Here is a 16,856-nt window from a genome sequence, read left to right on the forward strand (position 1 = left end):
GGGTGGGACTAAAGCAGGGACACTATTAATCAAATAATCAGGATGAGAGATGACATGATAGTCTGGGTCAGGGTGATAGTATTAGGGGCATTGAAAAATAATCATCATTTGGACTATTTTTTGAAGGTAAATTTGACAAGAGAGTATGTGGTGTTAGAGTAACAGAGTTTTCATGTTTGGTACTAATGATTATGACCTGAGCAACTGGAAGAATGGCGTTGCTATTAGGTTGGTGCAAAAGTAATTGTGGTTTTGGATGGTGAATTTTAAATCATTATATTAATATTAACATATGAAAAGTACTGGTACATAAACTGCTGTGGTGGAGATTGGCAGAGTCTAGAGATTTAGGAATTATAGGTATTTAGGGGATACTTAAAACCTAGAAACAGTATAGAATAATGTAGAATGTGACTGTATGTAAAAATAATACTCTAAATTAGGAACTAATTCCAAACTAGGAACTGCAAATTAGAATGTTGGAGAGATAAGGAAGAATTAGCAAGAAAAGTCTGAGAAGGAGCTATTTGTAAGGTAAAAGGAAAATTGGGCTAATTAAATTTTTCAAGAGGAAGAGAATGATCAACATTTGTCAGTGCTGTTGACGGGTTAAGTACATGAGAACTAAGAAATGACCAATAGATTTATCAGTGTGGAGATTATTTTTGATCATGGAAACATAGGTTCCTCTTTAAGATATAAGTGATGTTTATGAATATAAAGTTTGTAAACTATAAGGTGCTATACAAATTTATAATAATAATAGTTATTATTTTTGTGTATTAAATTAATTAAAATCTATTCTGCCTAACATTATTTGCAAGCTAGTTAATATTTTCACTGATTATTTTTAGAATTGTTTAATCCATTTTAACGAAAATGATTTCAAATGTTAATGTCCATCTGCATGTGATACTTTATTTTCATTGGCTTCTAGAACGGACTGATGTGTGCCTGACAGAGAGGACGATGTATTTTGTTCCTAGCTTATATTAGATGCAAATATCAGACAAGGCGTAACAGTGATATTATGAGGTTATAGGAAGGTTAATGCTATTTAGGCAGATGGTGAATTGCATATTCAACCTGTTGTCACAATAATGAATATGTGAAAAATCATTGGTGTTGCAGATAGGAGAAAAATGAAATAGAGTTGTTTTTCACATACACATACACGAATTTATTATTAACAGCTCTCTCATACTAGAAAAGTTCTTCACAAAGGACTGATTATTATGTTCTCATCAGTCATTACAAGGGATTTTTTTTAATATATTCAGTGTATCTTTAATAATTATTTATATGTAATTTTTAAGGCAACAATGGCTTAATCATTTAATCTAAAGAAAACTTTTTCTTTAGCATTATTAAATATAATTTCCAATTTATTTGTATATTAAATGTCCATTCTTTTTATTTTTCTAAGAAGAGATTCTATAGTGCTTATTACTCCTAGTCCAAAAAATGCAGTTTTTTGTTTAAAGTCCTGACCTTGGCATGGAAAATAAATGTAGTTTCTCTCAAGAAATTATATTTAACTTATATTCTTTGATTACTATTTTTTTACATTTTTGCTAGTATATTTCACAGCCTACATTTCCCAAACCAAGAATGAAGATATTCTCATTTATTACAGTATGTCCTGTAGTCAATATTATTAAATTTCCTAAAGAAAGATGATATTTAAACATTCTGCATAACCAGCCACATCCCAATGCTATGAAATTTTTTTTCCCTATTTTAAAGAATGCCATAAATTTTGGCATGTTTCTTATTAGAAAACACATTTGTTTTCTAAAACGATTCCCAAGGATGTGCACCGTGAATCCTGAGTGTACATGAGATGACTGTCAGATGAACAGCTGCCCACTGAAAGCAGCCAATTAAATAACACACAGGTTTGAAGCTGTCACTTGAAAATATTGCAGCTTATCTAAACTGGAAAGTGATTGAAAACTCACAACAAATACCTTTTAAATGGGAGTCATGCAGGCTTCTTTCAAATTTTCAGAGAATCATTAGGTGGTAAGTAGGTAATTATTTCTGAAAAGTCTTCTTTCCGATGTGGAGATTCCTCAAACACATTTTCAAGGAGCAAAGAGAGAAGGGCAGCTGCCTAGAACTGAATTATGGACAGGGTACACACTATCAAAATAGGGGCAAGTCAAGGGGAAAATTATAATGCTACATTTTATACTCTTTCAAATTAATATAAAAGTAAACTTATATTTGGTAGGCATGTTCATTGCTCTGGCATTTTGTAGCCTTAGAATTTCAATTTTATTTGATTCAGAGCCAAGCAAATACCTTTTAATGACTTTGTTAGCATCATTTCTCATACTCAAGATAGGGAGGTCACAAATGCAACATGAACTTCATTTTTGTTTTCCTAATTGCCTATTAATAATGTATGTACATGTGTATATATACATACAAACACTTTTGTATGTATATATATGTGTATGTATGTATATATACAGACATACAAACACCTTTGTATGTGTGTGTATATATGTATAATACAAATATACATACATAAATATATGTGTGATGCAGACACAAATTACCTTTCTTATTACTCAGTACTAAACTCATTAAGTATGAGTTCTGTAACATTTTCTGACATTAAGGTATATCTAAAATAAGTTTCATCCAGCTAGGCAAATGTATAAAAAAATTTGAATTCCAAATGAGTTGATACTTTATATTTGTGAATTTTAACAGAAATTAACTTTTTAATATTCTAAAATTTCTATGTATGATACATTTCTGTGTCTAAAATAGCCTAAAAAGAAATATGCAAAGTATAGTAAATTTTAAAAACATGTATCCTTCAAATTGAACCAGAAATATTCCAAAATTGCTTTACAACATATTAAAGCAATTATATTAAATGTAAAATAGAATAATTGTGGCTTCATGTTTAATATATTACATAATATACAACCCATAAATGTTTTTCTAATATCAATGTTTGTACAATTAGATTTTGCTATGCTAAACGTTATGTTGATCAAATATTTTTTGGGTCCCTATTACATACTGTGTACATGTGTAGATGCAAGGAAATTTGATATCTAGGGAATGTGAGAGTGGTGGAAAATACATTAAACAAGTTTTTTAACAAATAATTACACTGGGAAAATTTTGCTCTGGTTGTATAAAGAGTGCTGTGGGCTATCTAACTAGAGAACTCCACCTGTCTTGGGTAACAGTGAGTTTCGTTGTACAAATGACATTTAATTGCTGAGAAGTAAAGAAAGCTATTCCTCATTTCAGGATTTCCTACAGACATGTTCTCTCTCTTCTGGGGGACATAGCACCATAACCTCCTACCCCATCTTTTGCTCTATCCTAGCCATCAGCCTCTACCCCAACATATCAACCTCTGATTATTTTTCAGAGGCACTGAGTAGCTGGGGCATAATGAACAACATCATAGAAATTGCTTTTTTTCCCCTCTTTAAATTACTGCATTGAGAATGGTTGATTAGATTAGAGTAAGAGTAGTGTTGGGAAATGAGTTAGAAGACTTTTTCAGTGCTTCAGGTGGAAGGTTTTGGTGGCTTGGATGAAGTTGACTATGGAGATGGAGAGAAGTGGATAGGTTTAGGCAACATGAAGAACAGAGTTGAGGTGAGAAAATCGAGCCTTAGAAGAGTTAATGAACTTGCCCAGGGTCACACATTAGGGAGAGAGAGAGCAAAAGCTCTTGTCCATTTGACTTCGTAGAGATTGAATTACTGTTAGAGTGCAGAGAGGGCACATGTAGAGGTTGAGTCGCAGGTTCTGGGATGAGTGACTAGATAAATATTGTGTCATTTACCAATATGGGAACACTAGAATAGTCACAGGTTTGCAGGGATCACAGGGAATTCAACATTTGACATGTGGTGTCAGAGGTTTCAATGGGACATCAGAGTGTGAGTGGATAGATCCCTGTGGGTTAGATATTAAAAGTTATTGGTCATTGGTATACAGATGGTAAATGCAGCTCTATTAGTAAATGAGATCATCTGGGGACTGAGTGTTAAAATGATAGTGAAGATGGATTAGGGCAGAAATTCTCAAATTCTGGCCTGTATCACAATCACCTAGAAGATTTGTTAAAACACAAATGCATGGACCCCACCCCCCAGTGTTTCTGATTCAGTGGGTCTGGGGCACTTATCTGTTGAAACCATCTCTTAACAGGTTTGTCCACTGATTATGCATTCCTTCCCAGCACCACGTTAGGGAAAGTAAAGTTGGTAGCATGAAATTGGCCATGTTGGGAGTATCTATATCATGAAAATCGGCAAATATTATAAACTAGGGCCTTTATTTTCAGAAATCTGGCTTACCAGCGCGTCACAGGTAAGGATGAGGCCTGAGAATTTGCATTCCTATCACATTCTGAGATGACACTGATGCCATTCAGAGACCATATTTTGAAAACCATTGGATTAGGGAAACATTTTATGTAGTTGGAAATATTTCTGATTTCTTAAGCCAGTTAACATCGTAAGCTTTTGAAAAGTAGAGCTTCTGTGAAAAGTGATTAAATCTTAAAATTTAATTGTAGTGGTGAAAGGTATATTTAATGTATATTTCAAACTATCTGTAATATACTTTCTATGATTATGTAGCTTAAATTGAATAAGATAATGTAACCATGATCTGCTATGTAAATGCTATTTTTTTTCCATTTTAACTTGGTTATTGTGTTTAGTCAGAATCACAGTTTTTTTATTATATGCTACAGGAAAATTATTTCTTAAGAAATAATTAATATATTTAATAGTGAGCCTTTTCTCCCAATATGTGAGCAGTAAATTCAGCCAGACCAGATGTTAATTGCAACATTACAAGGTTAAGCAAAGGAATGGGGTAGTGGAAGGAATATATTTTATTGTGTCTAATTCAATATATTAAATTTGGCACTTTTGCCCTCAATTAGCTTGCTATCTAAGAAAGAAAATAAATAACTTATCTGCTTTAAAGGCATTGCTAGTAAAAAAATAAAAAGTATGCTATAAATAATTAAGAGGGAAATTCAAAAGATGCAACTGTAGAAATCTGAAGGAAAAAAGAGTTCAAATTGACCACAATGGAAAGCTGGTTAGTAACCTCTCAAATGATTTCGTGGTTTGACGTTCATTACCCAGAATCTAGCACTCACAAGAGTGACTCCATCTCTCTGGGCATACTTAAATTAATCAAAGTCATTAATGATATATAAAACCTGAGTGCCAACTGTTAATTTACAAAACCTAATATCAGGCAGCCTGGAATGCTAGTGTCTGTGTGATTAACAATTTCTCTGACTAGAGGTAAATTTATTTGGAAAGTCAAAAACTTAGTCATTTAATCATCTTTGGTGAACAAGGATCAGAGCCAAAGAAACCGGTTCATGTGTTGAATAACTAGTGGATCTGATTACAAGAGTTTGTTTTTATTTCTAATACTATTATTACTCGTAACAGTTACTGATTACTGCAAGTTAACCCTGTGTCGGTTATTGTGACTCAAGATATAGGTAGACAGTATGAATAGAGGTTGAGTGAGCGGGCTCTGAGGTTGGATAATCTAGTTCTGAATCTGTTTTTTGTTATTCCTTGTTGAGCAGAGTACAAAGTTATTTCGCCTACCATTGTTTTACCTATTTTAGTAGAATACACCTCATAGGGTTTTTATAAGCATTAAATGAGAGTATTTATGTAAATAGCTTAGAATAGTGCCAGTCACATAATAAGTCCTCAGTGGTATGTAGATTATTATTATATTATGTCTTTTAATCCTTACAATAAACCTTATTACTATGTAACCATTATTAGCTCAATTTTACAGATATGAGAAATGAAACTCAAAAATCCAATACTTTGTCTAAGTTTTTACTGAAAGCGGCAGGGCTAAGATTTGAACTTTTGCTCTGTATAAGTCCAAAGCTTGAGTGTTCCCAATAAAATAAAGATAACTGAATTTATTAGCTAAGACTTCCTCTTCCTTTGAAAATGCTTAGATGGACACTGCCAATATTTTCATTGGAACTCTGCTTTCTTCTAGCCTTTCAAAGCAATCCAACCCTCTGATTGAAACAACTTCTCTTTAACTAGTGTAATATAACCTATTCAGTTACAAACAAGCCTTACTTGTTTGGTTTTTTTCTTGTGATGAATTTACACATCTTTGCTGTGATTTATGATGTCCTGAATTAGCTGCAGTATGATGACCATCTTTGTGTTCTTGATGGAATGCATAATGGAAGATCCTAAATACCAACAATAACAATATATTAGTAAAAATAGTCCCTGCAGTTCTCTCTGCCTCAAGCCCTGAATCCTCAGGCTATAATATTATCATTATCATTAAATATTTAACAAGTTCCTACTGTGTACATGACCCAAATGAGGCATTACTAAAAGAGTGAGATATGGGGGTGGAAATAAAAACAAAACAAAAAAGATGTTTCCACAAACAATTAACATTTCAAACATTTTCATTGATCTTATTCATGATTTATTTTAAAAACTTGAAATAATTTAAAAATCCACTTTAATTTCTAAAGACTCTAATCCTATTTTTAATTTACTTTGTAATTACCATTCCTAAGAACTTTATCATTTATTATTCATCATATGATATAATTACCAAACCAAGCATAGTAGGTGTTCAATAAATATTTGATGATATATATTTTTTATAATTAGAGTGGTATTCTAAAACATAATAAATTGATACCCTAGATATGTATTAAATGTATTAACCACTCATGAGCATTTTCAGGGGATATTGATCTTATTGAAATGAATTGTGATGTCCTTTTTGGCATCATATATACAAAACTGTAGAGTCCTCAATTTAGGCAGGAGATATTGATACACACCTGGATTCTACCCTGATTCTGTCACTTTATTTCTCTAGACCTCATTTATTCATCTGTACAACAAAATGATTGAATAAAATCCTCTTTGAGACTTGATCTATTTCTAAAATTTGGTTTATTCTAAATGATTTGAAAAAAAAAATCTCCTAGAACAAATTGCCACTAAACCATTAAATCAGTTGTGCAGAATCATCTTTGATAAATGTTCCCTTTCATTTGAACTCTTAATGTCCTAGAAGTGTAAACATTATCACCTGATGCCTTAACAGACTTCACAAATTCCACAGGAGATCCTGAAATAGACAGCATCACATTAGAATCCCAGCAGGGGCTGTGGTGAATATGGATTTAACAATGAGGAGTCTCAGCTTTCCAACCACACATATAAAGTGAACAACTCTGGAAACACACACAGTATCTTATTCTTAAAGCTATATACAATTGCAGCTAAAAATAATATGTTCAAATCAAAGATGTCTTTTTCTTTTCCTGTGTTTAATAGAGCTATATTGCCAGGCAGGATACAAAACCGTAAGTGGAGGGATAAGGAAAAGAAAATGCAAGGTTTGTCTGCAGCACACCTTCATATCTCCTTTTGGTCTCCCATAGCCCCTCATCTCACAAAGGATAGGCACTGAGACTTATTCACTTTTTTTTTTTTTTTGAGACTTTTGTTGTTGTTGTTGTTGTTGCCTGGCCTAGAGTGCAGTGGCGTCATCACAGCTCAGTGCAACCTCAAATTCCTGGGCTCAAGCAATCCTCCTGCCTCAACCTCCTAAATAGTTGAGACTACAGGCACACACCACTATGCCTGCCTAAGTTTTGTATCTTTTGTAGAGACAGGGTCCTGTTATGTTGCTCAGGCTGGTCTCGAACTCCTGGCCTCAAGCAATCCTCCGACCTCAGCCTCCCAAAGTTCTGGGATTACAGGCATGAGCCACCATGCTATGCCAGGACTTACTCACTTTCTTGAGTTGGTGTTAATTTTCCAACCTGGGCCCATCACTTCATCCTCTGCGTAGCTCCTGAAGGTCTGTCTCTAGGCCGTGCATGATTTACGACAGGTGAATTAAAAAAACTAATTACCATTTTGTTTTTAATTCAATCATTTGTTAATTGAATATTTGCTGCTAATGAAATACCTTGATAGGTGCTGGCATTCAGCAGTATAGAAATAGTTACCCCTGCTTCCATGGAGCTTATCGGCTAGTGGGTAAGAAAGGCTATTGAGGAATGAATGAATGAATGAATGAATGAATGAATAAATAAATAAATAAATAACTTTGTTTCAGGAAAATCCTGAGACTGTACAGAAAAACCACCTCCCGAACTGAGAGGGAGCCAAGATATCAAAGAATGACTCAGATAAGTCCAGGTTGGCAAGTTAGATGAGTTTTTTAGAGGTTAGTTACACGGGTGCTTGCTCCTGGGCAGCACAGAAATTTCTTCCCCAGGAGTTTTCCTACATGCAAGATCCACATCAGTCCATCCTGTGGTGTTGCCTTAAATCCCTTTCCAATGAGTGATGCAGAGCTTTTACATTGTATCATTGCTTGTTCACAGTGAAACAAATCTTGCACACATAGTACCATCATCATGTGCTGTCATACAACCCACTTTTTTTTGGTCAGCGAATTTGTTTATTGAGCATTAATGTTACCACTTCTAAATTACATATTCACTTATGAGTTTCCATTGTCACTGTCCTGTTGATGGTCATAATAAAGACTATTGTACAGAACTCAAGCATGGAAATAATAATTTAAAAATATCTAAGCAATGAATATATGCTTTACGTTTTAAAAATTAATCTAAACAAAATAATTTCAAGTACTTCACTGATTAGGAAGTCTTAAAATGTTATATCATGTTTTATTTGAGATTTATTTTTAACTAATTGACACTGTATAAAGAGTTCAAATGGCCAGTAAAACTACTGCATTAAAATTGTTGGCTTTAAGTAACAGGCACAATTTGAATTTACATCAGAGCTTTCTAAAATGGCAATATTACAAGCATATGTTAATCATATTACAATTTTCCACTAGCTGGGGATTTTAGTGTTACAATTAGCTAAAGCATACTATAGGATAGCCAAAGTGTTTTAAAGCAATCAAGGCTGGTCTGAGCAGCGCAAGAATGTGTTGGGCACTTTTCCTGGGCCCAGTAGTTATGTTGGTACTTGCTTAATCTGCCTTGTAACAATTTTGCTGAGTACTCCAGGCTAGCAGTATTTCTGTTATGTGGTGGAGAACCTGCATTTTTCCATCACTGTTATTTATGTTAAATGCTATAAAGGAAGAAATAATGAGTTTCATGAGAGATTCTAACAGGAAGTATGACTACGTGTATATTTTTTATATATATAATAATATATATATATATTTCAGAATGTTTTCTCTGGGGAATGGAACTGAAAGATAAGTGCAGTTAGTCAGCTGCAATGTGAGGGAAACGTTAATTCCAGGAATGGGTATGTTTTAGGAAGAGTTGAAAACTTACTGTAAATGGAACTTATTGAGCAATTAAAAAGTGGGCCAGAGGTGAGGCTGGAAAAGGAAGAAGGAGCCAGATCATTTCATGAACTGAAAAACCAAACTGAAATCCAATGGGAAGGATTTTAAACATGGATTTAATATAATTAAATTCACCTATTAAAAATAAAAAAGACCACTCTGGTTATACTATAGAGAATGAATTGAAAGGGACAAGAATTAGGTGATTATGGCATGTTCCACAAAAAAAAAATGAGGGTAACTTAGACTGAATTGGTGGCAAGAGGACTAGATAGGAGTAAAGGTATTTAAGATATAGAAATACATTCTTGAGTCAAAATTGACAATATTTGATGTGGGCAATAATGGAAAAAAATCAAAGATAAATACCCTGTTTCTGACATGACAAAGAATGTCTCACGTTTCTGACAGAATTAGATAGAGTTGCCATTTATTGAAATGGGGGGGACCTCAAGATGGGTGGATTTGGGGAGATCAAAAGATCAGTTTTGGATATGTTAACTTGAGATGGTCATGAGACATCCATGTAGAGATGTCAAGCTGGTAGTTGGACCTGTATCTTTCTCCCACACCTCCATTCTGAGGTTTAGACATGTGCACTGAAGAGTTATCACCATGGAGATGGCAAAAACTGTGGGACTAGACAAGCTCACCTAGAGATGGAGTATGAAGTGGACCAGCACTGACCTACCTTCTTAACACTGATTCAAGTGTTAAGAAGTCAGGAGGAGGAGCTGATGTCTACAAAGGAAATTCAAAGGAGAAACTAGAGGAAAACCAGGAGAGCAGAAGGAAGACATGGTCAACTGTATTACATGATATTCAAAATTCAAGTAAGAGGAAGCAGTTCCCTAGATAATAGAAACCTTATACCAATTAAAATGCATACAAAAGCTTTAAGTGGTGTTAGGAATGTCAAATGTAACTTGAGGTAGTCAATTAAAGTTATTTTTCATTTACATGTATATCTTGGCACTCTTCAGGTAGGCAGGTGACAACTTCACTTTTAGGAAAAAGTATGATGTTTGAAAATAATATATTTAACATAAATTTTCCTTAGTGGAAATTCCTAGAAACTAGCATATTGAGAAGAATAGAAAAATTATAACATTGCTCTATCCTTTTGTGATCCAAGATTGACATTTTAATTGTACTACTAATACTACCAATAATTTTCATTATAATAACTATTATTTTCACTACTAAATTTTGACTACCTGCCTTGGGTCTTAAGTGACAAAGCAACTTCAAGTGTGTTTTTACTGAGAGCTGACAATTTCTAAGGGTTTAAAAACTGTTAGCATGGAAGCTCTCCAGAGTTGTGTAATTAAAGAAGAGATTTATATGGAAAAAATGATCATTTTCCAGGCTTTAAATCAGAAATTATACGAAAGGCCAGACAAAATTTGATTTCTTTAAGACATAGGACAAAGTTAAACCAGTGTCTTAGTCTGTTTGTGCTGCTGTAACAGAATCCCTTAGACTGGGTAATTTATAATTAACGGAAATTTATTTCTCACTGTCTGGAGGCTGTCCAAGACCAAGGTGCTGACATTTGGTGAGGGCCTTTTTACTGCATTTGCATATGGCAGGAGATAGAAAGGCAAGAAGTGGAAGAGCAAACTAGCCAATTGCTGTACAAGCCTCTTTTACAAGAGCTTAATCCCCTTGACAAAGGAGGAACCCTCATAGCCTAATCACTTCCTAATACTGTCACACTGGCAACATCTGAATTTGGAAGGGGACACCTTCAAACCCTAACAGCCAGATAGCTTTTGCTTTCCCAGTAACACACATTATTACATGGTTTTTCCATTTACTATAAACTCTCTAAAGTCAAGACCTTATATATCTTGATCACTGTTTGTGATTCCTGGATGTGACATAGAGTTGGTCCTTAAAAGATATCCACTGAATAAGTGAATGAATGGATGAATACATTAGTATTATGTAGCTTTCTTTCATATGCTATTTGTCATATTGTACATACACACATATATTGAAATGTAAGTCAGCAATTTTTTCATATTCACTTTAACCTTCAATTTTACAAGTAATGAGGATTTTGTATAATTTGTATAATGTTACTTATTAAATTGTTGACGTTGTATATTGATAGATTGCTTAACAATGGCTACTAGATAGAAAATGAACATAGCTACAAGGCAACTAGCAAATATCTTTTTATAATAACATCAACAATAGCCAACGTTTAGTATTGTTCAAGATTTTTTACATGTTTAATTCATATAATCCTCTCAACAATGCTTTGAAGTTGTTATTATTATTATCCCAAATTTGCAGTTGAGGAATAAACTTAAATCATGTAACTATTAAGTAACAGAGCTAGGATTCAAACCCAGACATTCTGGTTCCCAAAATTTAGCTCTTTGCCATTACATTACACTATTTTATAGTAGTCATAATGAACACTTTCAGTTAGAGAACATTTTTATTATCCATTTATTCTTATTATAGAATTAATGAAACAATAAGCAGTCAGCTGTGGTGAAAAGATTCTTACTCAGAAATCATTAACAATTCTGTTTTCAGCTAGAGCTCTTTCAAATTGACAAAATATCTTATTCATTCTTGGGGCTCAACTTATTTCCTTCCTGAATCAAAATATGTTCTACCTGGAAAATGCAAAAGATTAGCTTTTGTTTCTTTCCAGCCATAAAGTCTACAACTTTGGGGAGATAAATATTTACCTCTAATGCAATCTGATTAAAGAGCAAATTGGAGAATCAAAGCTACAATTAGCCATATAGACACAACTGCTTAATTCAAAGAGCAGAGTAAATAAGTTGGAATGGAATGGGAAAAGAGTGTTTGATTTGATTATCCTCATTAGCACAGGATTGGCGCTCTCACCTTTTTGGCTCTGCAATGTCTGTGATTTCATTTCCTTAATAGTTTACTTCTGCAAGAAAAAAAAATTGACAATTTATCATTTTCAAGATGAGGACAAAGGTTTTTTTTAGCAGAAATCTTGAATCATTTACATAGACTAACTTCTTTTTAGCAATAACTTCCAGTAAGTTTTATACCATAAATTTAGCCTATTTTTTAAAAAAGCAAAAAAACAGTTTATAATATTTTATAGTACTTCAGTGTGTTGCTTACCCTGACACTTTTTATGTTTAAATAAAATTCTTTGCTTTTAGCTGAGAACCTAGCCTCCTAAGACGTGTGAGGTTTCATATTATACTTTTCTTAAACAAAATGTTATTCTTGATTTATTTTAATTTAAGAAGTATGTATTCAGCATTTGCTACTGTCAGATATTTTTTCAGACACTTGCAATATAATGGTGAGAAATAAAAACAATACCTCTACCCTCATGGAGCTTAAAATCTAATGAAGTGATAAATATATAATGTATTATCAGATATCATATATATGTATGATCATAATGATTAATACTGGTAAGTACCATGACAAAGGTAAAATAGGATGATGTGACGTTGAGTAACTTTGGGGCTAGGGAATGTGGGATATTTTGAATACAGTGCCCAGGATAGTTTCTATTTAGCTCAGATGTGTCCGGACAGTTCTTTGTGTACGGGAGGTAGGCATACTAGGGGAAGGCACAATTACGTGGATGGGTTTGTTTAGTTATTCATAGCTCACCATTTTGAACTGCATAAAGTACAATACTGCTGTTAATATTTTAGAACAACATCAAAAAAATGTGGTTCTTCCAGGGAAATACTCTGTGTGTCATGAGTGCTAATTTTTTTTCCAGAGAAGCACTGACATTTCTTAATTACTCTCTTCATGAGTAGTCATGTATAGCGATTACTGAAGGCTCAGCAGAGCATTGTTCTTCCAAAGCCTTGGAGAACAATAATGCTGACAGTTCAGGGCTTCAGTGTCCAACACACTTTTCCTCTCTCTTCATTACTCCAGCTAATTACTCTGGCCAGGGGTTATTGTGTAGCTTCTCTCCCTTTCCATAACCCCCACAGCCCTCTCCTGTCAATGAAATTTACAGTAATAGCATCATATTCTCTTGCTGCCATGGTTTTCTACTAGTAATTTAAAGGTACCACCTCCTTTTATTATATCCAGCTTCTGAATCACCTAACCAATGGGTAATATCCATGCCCTAGGCTGATGGTAATATCATCATACAAGGCCACTTGTTCTGAAAAAAGGGTACCTGTTTTCCCAGAAATTCTGACTTTTATAATGAAATAGAGAAGAATTTTTTCAAACGTCAATTTTCTATGCTGAAGGAGACATTTTGTGTGTATGTCTACATAATGCCAAAGTATTTAGTTAATTCAGTTTTTAAAAAAGTTACCAAAACTGTTTGACATCATGAAGTAAAACAATGATATGGTGATTAAATTTGTTTTTATCTTTTTTATTACCAGTTAGGTTAACACAATAAATAGTCTCAAAATTAGATAACATAAAACTCTACCGTTTTTTAAATAGAAAAATAAAGCTTCTTCAAATACATTTTGAAGAAAAACAAATTGATTATTTTAAGAATATATTCTTTGATGAAGCTGTTAAATTCTATGCAAAAACACTCTGAACCAAACCTATTCATCAACCTAAATAAAACAAAACAGTTCCTTTTTTCTTAAAAATATTTTCATATTAATTTTATTGAGCAATTACATTGCAGTGAGCACTTGACCTATTTTAACCTATTTAACCTTCGCCACAACTCTGTGATTTGGGTGCTAACATCATCCACATTTTTCATAGGAGGAAAATTGAGGCATGGAGAGATTGTGTAGCTTTCACAGGGCCACACATGGTAATAGTAAATGGCAGAGATGAGATTTGCCCCCACATCTGTTTAAAATCAGAGCCAAGGCTGGTAACCTACACATATTGCCTGTTACATATCAGAAGCAAAACAGCTCTGAGATATAATATGTAGACCTTTTTTATTGTTGAATAGAAAATTGTCATATCTCACATATTTTACAACTGTCACTTCCATTCTGATTGAGGTTATATCTGGGCCTAAATTGCTCTACAAATGAGGATATTCACAGTGACTTTTTAAGTTTTAAATGTATTAGAATCAATTTATAATGAGGTCACTAAAAAGAATGCCTTAGGGAAAATTCTTCTACACTATTGAGAACAAAAAAGTGGTTAAATTAATATTTAATTTTGTTTCTCATTTATTAATAGCATTCATTAACTGTCTTTTTTGCACCTGGGAATGAAAAGGTATCAAGCAGCATTAATAAAGGAAAAAAAGCAAAGTGCTCTTTTTGAATCCACAGTTATCAGCAGATACAAAGTTCCAAGACAGATGAAGTAATTTTTGCTAATAGCTGTAAAATTTAATAATTGTTTAGTGTGCCTAGTTAAAATATCTTGTTATAGATAAAACTATAGAGTCAACTTCTTGTGTATGAATACATTTACATATTGATACAGAAAAACACCACTTTATGAATGAATTGAATTCCAAATACTCATTTATAAACAAGTTGGAAATCAGAATACATTTTCTTATGAAAAATAAAATTATAAATGCTTAGGTTCCTAAACCAATCCACAAATCCCTTATGATTTATTATCATTAAGAAATATTTATATAATACCTATTATTTATAGGACTTTCCTGAGCTTGGAGTGGGAGGTGTTCCAGGATATTCAAGGTAAAGCCCAATCACCTTAAGGAATTTGCAGTCTGAATTAGGGGATAACACATACATATAAGATGGTATATAATAAAAAGAGAAAATTGACTAAGTGTCAAAATAGTAGTAAAGACAATATGGCATATGTAGGACTTGAGAGAAGAAAATGATCCCTGAGAATTAGTTGGATCTGGAAAGTCTTCTTCCAACAGACAGAACTTGAACTGTGTCAGGAGGAGGAAGTGGAAACACTGAGAAATGGATTCCAGTAGGGTGAATTATCAGAGTAAGAATCGCCTCCTGCTGGCCCACAGTTTTCCTATGGAAAAAGGGTGAGTGAGCAAGGACAATGAGAGGTAAGCAGTGCAGGATCTTGGAAACCAGACCGATAAATGTGGACTTTATGTTTGCATTATGTATGCCTTTCTGTGTTGTCCTGGCATCCTGAAGCAGAAACAGATAATGGAATATTTTACAAAGTCAATTAAGAGTTGAAAAACTAAGACACAAAAAGAAGGAAGACGAAGGTAGGCATCAGAAAGAGAACTAGCAACTGGAGTACCACAGAGGGTCACATCAATCTCTCATTGCTCCTCATTTCTTTATCTCTTTGCATAATGGTCCCTCCAATACTCTGTCCCATGCAGAAAAGATAAGTGCTGACTGCTACTGAGTTTTACGTTTTAGCTTCAGACTGTGTTCTCTCTCGGTTAAGATTTTAGAATATTTAAGAACTCTATATCAGTTTGAGTAAGTTATGATAACCACTACTGGACTGATTAACTTGTCCAGGTGGTGACAATATATGTTCAAATAAGGGTGCTCTTCCTAGGTATTTGGTCAACTTGATTGATAATATTTAAGTCTTGTATATCCATATATATTTGCTTTCTACTTTTTCTATCAATTATTGAGAGAGACTTTAAAATATTCAACTATAATTGCAAATTTGTTTCCTTTTTTCTGTCTTTTCAGTTCTTTTTTTTAAATTTATTTTTTATTTCAAAATATTAAGGGGGTACAAATGTTTTTGGTTACATGGATCACTTTTGTAATATTTGAGTTGCAGCTATATGTGTGCCCAACACCCAAATGGTGTTCATTGTGCCCATTAGGTAGGTTTTTGCCCTTCCCCTCATCCCCCTCCCACCTGTTTGATTTCCACTGAGTTTTACTTCCCTCTGTGCACATGTGTGCTAATCAGTTAGTTCCAATTTAATAATGAGTACGTGTGGTGTTTCTTTTTATAATCTTGAGATACTTCACTGAGGAGAATGATCTCCAGTTCCATCCAAATTGTTGCAAAAGGCATTAATTCATCCATATACCACATTTTATTAATCCACTCATTAATTGATGGGCACTTGGGTTGATTCCACATCTTTGCAATTGTGAGTTGTGTTGCAATAAACATTCAAGTGCAGATGTCTTTTTGATAGACAGATTTCTTCTCCTTTGCGTAAATACCCAGTACTGGGATTGCTGGATCGAATGGTCGGTCTACTTTTAGTTCTTTGAGGAATTTCCATACCATTTTCCATAGAGGTTATACTGATTTGCAGTCCCACCAACAGTGTATAAGCATTTCTTTCTCTCTGCATCTATGCCAGCTTCTATTGTTTTTGGACTTTAAAAAAAAAAGTCATTCTAACTAGGGTAAGGTGATATCTCATTATGGTTTTAATTGGCATTTCCTTGATGATTAGTGACATTGAGCATTTTTCATATGTTTATTGATCATTTGCTATCTTCTTTTGAAAAGTTTCTGTTCATGTTTTTTGGATGGTTCTTTACCAGTCCTTGGATAGTTTCTTCACACCATATGTTGATTAGTATTTCAATGAATCCTCAAAG

The 16,856-nt window shown here is 33.6% G+C and overlaps 1 protein-coding gene across 4 annotated transcripts in view; it reads left to right on the top strand.

Moving 5' to 3' along the window:
- Nucleotides 1–16,856, top strand: part of ERBB4 (erb-b2 receptor tyrosine kinase 4) — a 1,045,679-nt gene that overhangs the window by 937,147 nt on the left and 91,676 nt on the right. The window lies entirely within an intron of this gene.

This window comes from Lemur catta, chromosome 8, assembly GCF_020740605.2.
Source record: "Lemur catta isolate mLemCat1 chromosome 8, mLemCat1.pri, whole genome shotgun sequence".
NCBI classification, from domain to species: Eukaryota; Metazoa; Chordata; class Mammalia; order Primates; family Lemuridae; genus Lemur; species Lemur catta.